Consider the following 7441-nt stretch of genomic DNA (forward strand, 5'->3'; position numbering starts at 1 on the left):
TTAAAGTATAAGCCATTATTTGCATAAGATGTGATTATTACTAGCTTTTGTACAAATATTTGTGATATATTAGTTTTCAAATGCAAAACTAACAAAAACAAAACATGATCCATGTTATAAAAATCATGAGAAAAATTATGATTTGCAAAACTATAAGGTTTTTGGAAGCTTTTTACCAAAATATAACCTTTCTAACAAAAAGGAGTATATTCCAGTTATTTCACTACTTTGTGGGTTACAACCCAAAAATATGAAGTTTGATCTTACTTTTTGAAACTAAACAAGATGATTACTATGTATTTATATAAATGGTCATATAAATGTTCTTGATAAACAATCATGATAAACTATAACTGGTATAGTTTAGGAGTCACAAAAATACATTATCATTACAGAAGAAACATATAATTATTTAAAGGTATAATTATTCCATTTACAAGAAAAAGGAGTTTTTAGTTCATGTAAATCGATTGATACTGGTTGGGAGACATTTGGCTTCACTGTACCTACCAGAGTACACATACTAAGACCTGCATTATAACCAGAGTCTCTTGTAGGCAGAGCATGACACTTGTGTATAGATCTATACGGGATTGACAACCCCGCACCTAAACTGTTAGCTATAGTTAGACCGGCAGGTCTGGGGTGACAAATGTCGTAACAATTCCGACGCCCGAAGCACGTCGTTCAGGCCACTAGTCGCATTATTATGGTTATAATAACTCACATAGGATATCGACATTACATTTGATTTACGGGTTAACATACATTCAAGTAGTTTTATATAAAGATAAAACTTCATAACACTATTTTCCAGTACAACATTATTTACATTTTTAGTCTTTGGATTAAGATTTACAGTTCATTTAAAGAAAATATATGATTTTCTGAAAGTATACACTATCATTTTACATGAAACAGTTGGAAACTCCTTCTCATACAAAACGCTTATGAACTCACCAAATTAATTGTTGACACTTTTTAAAATCACTTGTATTCTCAGGAAATCAGTAAACAGGTAACCACAAAAGTTTTTGGTGGATGAGACGTCGTCGCAGCACGTTATTATTTTCTCATGTGCATTTGATAAAATGTAAACAATGTTTTTTAGTATGATGTAAACTTATTAAATATTCAATATAGTGGTTGTAATGCTTTGATTGCTATTCTTCAATTGTTATGATATTGTACATGAAGTCATCCTCCCCCAAACGTTTCCGCCCTTTTGGTTTGGAGGTGTGACAGATTGGTATCAGAGCATTGTTTATAGTGAACTAAGTATATCAAACCATGTAAGATATATAACTATAAATACAATGGGGCTAAAACACTCAGACAAAAAGTATACTTTTTTTTTAAATATAAGTATTTTTATAAGAGTATACATACATGCATACATACTAGAAACAGTGTCGTAATAAGGACACATATAAAAGTATTTGGATAAGTTAAACACTACGATTAAGCCTGGACAGTTATGTAATCATATCTGGGATAAATATAGTCTGATCAACTATATTTATACGAGATATGACCAACATGTGTTTAGGGATTGTCATGGTTGGTAACGAATCTAAAACTTACCAACCCTAAATACCAAGAAAACCTAGAATCAAACATAAAGATTTAAAATACTATAGGATTATTTTAGAATACTACGAAATCATACACTTAAACTTTTCATGTCTTTCTCATATATCCATTCTCACACAAAATTTATGGCAGGATTTCACATGCCCGGAGACCCCTATTTCCCTAACCAGGGAAATGGTGGGCGGATCGAAGAGGATCCCGAAGAGAATCTTGAGGAACTAATGGAAGAAGAACCCGAAGAGGATCCCGAAGAGGATCCAGAGGTGGAGGAAGAATAAAACGAGTAAGAGGAAGAGGAGGACTCAGACGCAGAGTCCGAATTCATAAATCCTCCTTACGTCGCCCGAGTTCCCGCACACCGCTTGGGCTACCATGGACCCACGCCCCGTTGGGCGGAAGACTTGGAGAGGTGGAGCAGGCAGCAACACCAGCGCTCGCCATACGGCATGCAACGAGGTTTCTATAACCTCAGCCATGGAGGACCGACAGACAGGGCCCTCCCTGTCATGGTGTAGCAAATCATGAACCTCAGAGATCAGACTAGGGCGTCGACTAACCGGATCATGGAGCTAGGAGTCACTGTTGAGGCCACTGACGTATAGACTCGATTTCTGGAGAGGGACTACCCCCGGACGTGCCATCTCATTGACAGTCTCTATGAGGCCCTTACCACCACTTGAGCGGAAGTGAGAGAGTATCAGGAGAGTCATACGACTCCCGAGGAGAGGGTGATTGCATCTGCGCGTCAGATAGCAAAGTTACAAGGCGCCTCGACTTACCCTCTGGCCCACAGGAGACTACCCACTGTGAGTAGGACATGTACTACTCATATCTTTTTTTCATTTACGAGTAAGCGTTGGTGCTACTCTTTTATGTAGACCTTCTTAAAGGTAAATTTTTACAAACTATGTACCAAAACTACTATTATCAATGAAATTTGTATGCATTTTATTTCATTGGGTGTGTTATTTGTTATGCAATTATTTACCTCTTATAATAAATTCCATTTGCGGATTGCTTGCAAATTTCAATAACAACGACACTGAATACATTTATAATCAAGGCATTCCACTACAGTAATACTCAACCCATAACCTTTATCACAGAGTTATCATTATCCCACCTCTAAACTTATTGGCAGAAAAATGCCACCACGAAGAGTTAGAAGACGTGTCGTCAACACCTCAACAACTCCACCACCGACACCACCTCCACCGATGGACACTGTCGTTTTTCAGGCCGTTGTAACAGAAACTATGGCTGCTGCCATGGCCCAAATCAGCAGCAACGGCACAAACGGAAACGACAACGGCAGCGGGAACGGGACTGGAAGCTCCAACCATGGTGACAACCAAGGGCACCCTCGGATGTGCTCTTACAAAGAATTCATGAACTACAAGCCCCGAACCTACCATGGCGATGGCAGAGTCATTACTCTAACAAGATGGTTTTAAAAGACTGAGTCCATCTTCGAAATTTGTGCATGTCCTGATGAGTTCAAGGTCAAATATGCAGCATGTACATTTGCAGACTCGGCCTTGTCGTGGTGGAACAACCACGTTAAAGTTTTGACTCTAGCCGTGGCCAACGCCATAAGTTGGTAGGAACTGAAAGCTATGATGCTCGAGGAATACTGTCCAAGAAGCGAGATGCAGAAGCTGAAAGAGGAATTGTGGGAATACTCTATGAAGAGTTTGGATATTGCTACCTACACTTCCCGATTTAATGAACTGGAAACTTTGTGCCCGGGAATGGTCACCCCTGAGGCCAAGAAAGCTGAACGTTACATTTGGGGGCTATCCCCTCAGAACCAAGGGATGGTCATATCTGCCAACCCGAGCACCCTCGACAGTGCCAAGCGCCTGGCATAAACTCTTGTCGACCAGGGAGTTCGTCAAGGCATCATAACCCGCACACCCGAACAACCAAAAGGAGGTGACAACAAAAGCAAGTTTTGGAACAAAAAGAAAAGCCAACCTGCTCACTACTCAGCCAAGAAACAAAAAACGGTGACCGTCCATGCCATCACCGCTCCTATCGCCCCCACTTCCCCTGCACCAGCCAAGCCATATGCTGGAACTCTTCCAAAATGCGACAAGTTCAATTTCCACCACCACGGAGCCTGTCGATACCTACAATGTAACAACTGCAACAAGAAAGGGCACACAACCCGTTTCTGCAAAGCACCGGCACAACAAACCACCCAGGCCGCTAATGCTGGGGTGAGCCGCGCCTGCTACGGTTGCGGTGAAACCGGGCATTTCAAGAGGGATTGCCCGAAGGCGCAATACAGAAATAGCGGAGGTGTGGGAAGGGTTCTAGTAATAGGGCATGAAGAGGCCATGAGGGATCCCACCGTGGTTACTGGTACGTTCCTCCTAAACAACTCATATGCATGCATACTATTTGATAATGGTGCAAAGAAAAGCTTCGTGAGCCACCAGTTTAAACATTTACTCAAACAGAAACCCCAATCGCTAAATGAAACATCCACCGTAGAAATGGCCAATGGTAAAACAGAAAGCACTGAGGATATATACGTAGGATGCACTCTAACTCTAAACAACCATTCTTTCCAAATCGACCTGATGTCGGTCACCATAAGGAGTTTTGATGTTATCATCGACATGGACTGGTTGAGCCCCCACCATGCCGATATTCTGTGTTACAAAAAGGCCGTTCGCATCAACCTACCAAATAACGAAACCCTCGTTATTTATGGCGACAAACCTGGTGCAAATCTCCAAATCATCGCCTGTATCAAGGCTCAGAAATATCTACGCAAAGAATACCACGCCTTCTTAGCTCATGTTGTTGATAAGAAACAAGAAGTGCAAGACATTAAGGATATCCCCGAGGTTTGCAACTTTCCCGATGTATTCCCAGAAGACCTTCCGGGAATCCCACCTGTACGCTAAGTCGAATTTAGAATCGACTTAATTACTGGAGCCACTCCCAAAGCCAAATCCCCATATCGCTTAGCACCGGCTGAAATGCAGGAACTATCCAGTCAACTGAATGAACTACTGAGTAAGGGATTCATCCGACCGAGCTTCTCACCTTAGGGAGCACCGGTCTTGTTCGTGAAGAAGAAGGACGGATCGTTCCGCATGTGCATCGACTACCGAGAACTGAACAAGCTCACTATCAAGAATCGTTATCCTTTACCTCGAATCGTCGACTTATTTGATCAACTGCAAGGATCGAGCTACTTCTCAAAGATTGATATAAGGTCGGGGTACCATCAACTGCGAATCCAGGAGGAAGATATTCCAAAGAAGGCATTCAAAACCTGCTACGGTCACTACGCGTTTGTAGTGATTCCCTTCGGTCTAACTAATGCGACATCGGTGTTCATAGATCTGATGAACCGTGTGTGCCGACCTTACTTGGATAAGTTCATGATAGTATTCATCGACGACATACTAACTTACTCACGAAGCAAGGAGGAACATAATCAGCATCTAAGACAGGTCTTAGAGACGTTAAGGGCAGAAAAGCTATACGCAAAATTCTCAAAGTGCGAGTTCTGGATTCGAAAAGTAGACTTCTTGGGACATGTATTCAACAAGGAAGGGATATACGTGGACCCTTCCAAATTCAAGGCGATTGAAAACTAGGCAACACCAAGAACACCGACAGAGATCCGCCAGTTTTTATGTCTTGCCGGCTACTACCGAAGATTCATACAAAACTTCTCTAAGATCGTAAAGTCGCTCACTTCCTTGACTCAGAAGGGAGTGACCTTCAGCTGGGAGAATAAATAAGAAACTTCTTTCCAAACGCTTAAGCAAGCTCTGTGCAACGCTCCAATATTGTCTCTCCCATAAGGGACCAAAGACTTTGTGGTCTACTGTGATGCATCCAAGCAGGGCCTTGGATGTGTTCTCATGCAACGAGGAAAGGTCATCGCCTATGCCTCAAAACAACTCAAGACTCATGAGGTCAATTACACCACCCACGACCTCGAACTAGGAGCAGTGGTGTTTTCCCTGAAGATCATCGCCTATGCCTCAAAACAACTTCAACACATTCTCAATCAAAAGGAGCTCAACATGAGACAAAAACGATGGGTGGAACTGCTAAATGACTATGAATGTGAAATTCGTTATCATCCAGGCAAGGCAAACGTAGTAGTAGACGCCCTGATTCGAAAAGAATACTCGGGTCGCTGAGTAAGATCATTAACCATGACCATCCATACGCACCTGTCCGCACAAATCAAGGAAGCGCAGTTGGAAGCCTTGAAACCCGAGAACGTCACAGGTGAGACCCTACGAGGAATGAATAAAAACTTCAAAGTCAGGGATGACAAATATCGTTACTTCATGGATCGAATCTGGACACCGAAATTCGGAGGGTACATACACGTTGTCATGAATGAGGCTCACAAGACAAAATAATCCGTTCATCCCGGTTCAGACAAGATGTATCTGGACCTAAAGAAGCTTTATTGGTGGCCAAACATGAAGGCACATATTGCTACCTATGTGGGCAAGTGCCTGACTTGTGTCAAGGTCAAGGTAGAATATCAAAAGCCCTCGGGTTTGCTTCAGCAACCGGAGATACCGGAGTGGAAGTGGGAGCGGATAACCATGGACTTCATAACCAAGCTGCCTAAGACGACAGGTGGACTTGACACAATTGGGTGATCGTCGACAGGTTAACCAAATCCGCACACTTTCTACCAATAAAAGAGACCGACAATATGGAGAAGCTAACCAGGACATACATTAAAGAAATCGTGCGACTACATGGTGTGCCAATATCTATTATCTCCGACAGAGATAGTAGATTCACCTCCCGGTTCTGGCAGTCGCTACAAAAGTCCTTGGGAACCAAACTCGACATGAGTACAACTTATCACCCTCAGACTGACGGGCAAAGCGAAAGGACCATTCAGACGCTTGAATACATGTTGAGAGCATGTGTGATAGACTTTGGTAAGGACTGGGATACCCAATTATCGCTCGTCGAATTCTCCTACAATAACAGCTATCACACTAGCATCAAAGTCGCACCATTCGAAGCCCTCTACGGACGCAAGTGCAAATCCCCTATGTGCTGGGCTGAAGTGGGTGACACACAACTAGCAAAGAGGCAAGTGCCTTATAGCATTCTCACCAGCCCGGAGATCATACGAGAAACTACGGAAAAGATCGTCCAGATCCTTGAACGGTTAAAGGCATCACGAGATCGGCAAAAGAGTTATGCTGATAAGCGACGAAAATCCTTGGAATTCCAAGTTGGTGACCGCGTTCTGTTGAAGGTCTCACCCTGGAAGGGAATTATACGTTTTCGAAAACGTGGAAAGCTAAATCCAAGGTATATCGGGCCATTCGAGATCCTTGCTAGAATCGGCCTGGTAGCTTAAAAACTCCTACTACCACAAGAACTCAGTAACATACACCCTACCTTCCACGTATCCAACCTAAAGAAGTGTCTGTCAGACGAGACTCTCGTAGTCCCACTCGACGAAATCGAGGTAAACGAGAGTCTACACTTCGTAGAGGAACCTGTAGAAATAATGGATAGGGAGATCAAGAGAACGAAACAAAGCCATATACCAATAGCGAAGGTCCGCTGGAACGCCAAGCGAGGGCATGAAGTCACTTGGGAGCGGGAAGATCAGATGAAACAGAAGTACCCACAACTTTTCCTCTAGTCGCAAGAGCCCGTACAAGATGCTAATTTCAGGACGAAATTCCCTCTAACGGGGGGATAATGTGACAACTGGCAAATTTCGTGTTAAGCAAGGTTTAAAATGTATCTATGTATAAGTACAACCACAATGTAACCTTGTTGTAATAAAACTTTGAAAACCAAAAGGGCATTGTATAAATAAGTA

The sequence above is a fragment of the Lactuca virosa genome, chromosome 6 (assembly GCF_052849685.1).
Source record: "Lactuca virosa cultivar CGN04683 chromosome 6, Lactuca_virosa_CGN04683_v6, whole genome shotgun sequence".
In the NCBI taxonomy this organism is placed as follows: domain Eukaryota; kingdom Viridiplantae; phylum Streptophyta; class Magnoliopsida; order Asterales; family Asteraceae; genus Lactuca; species Lactuca virosa.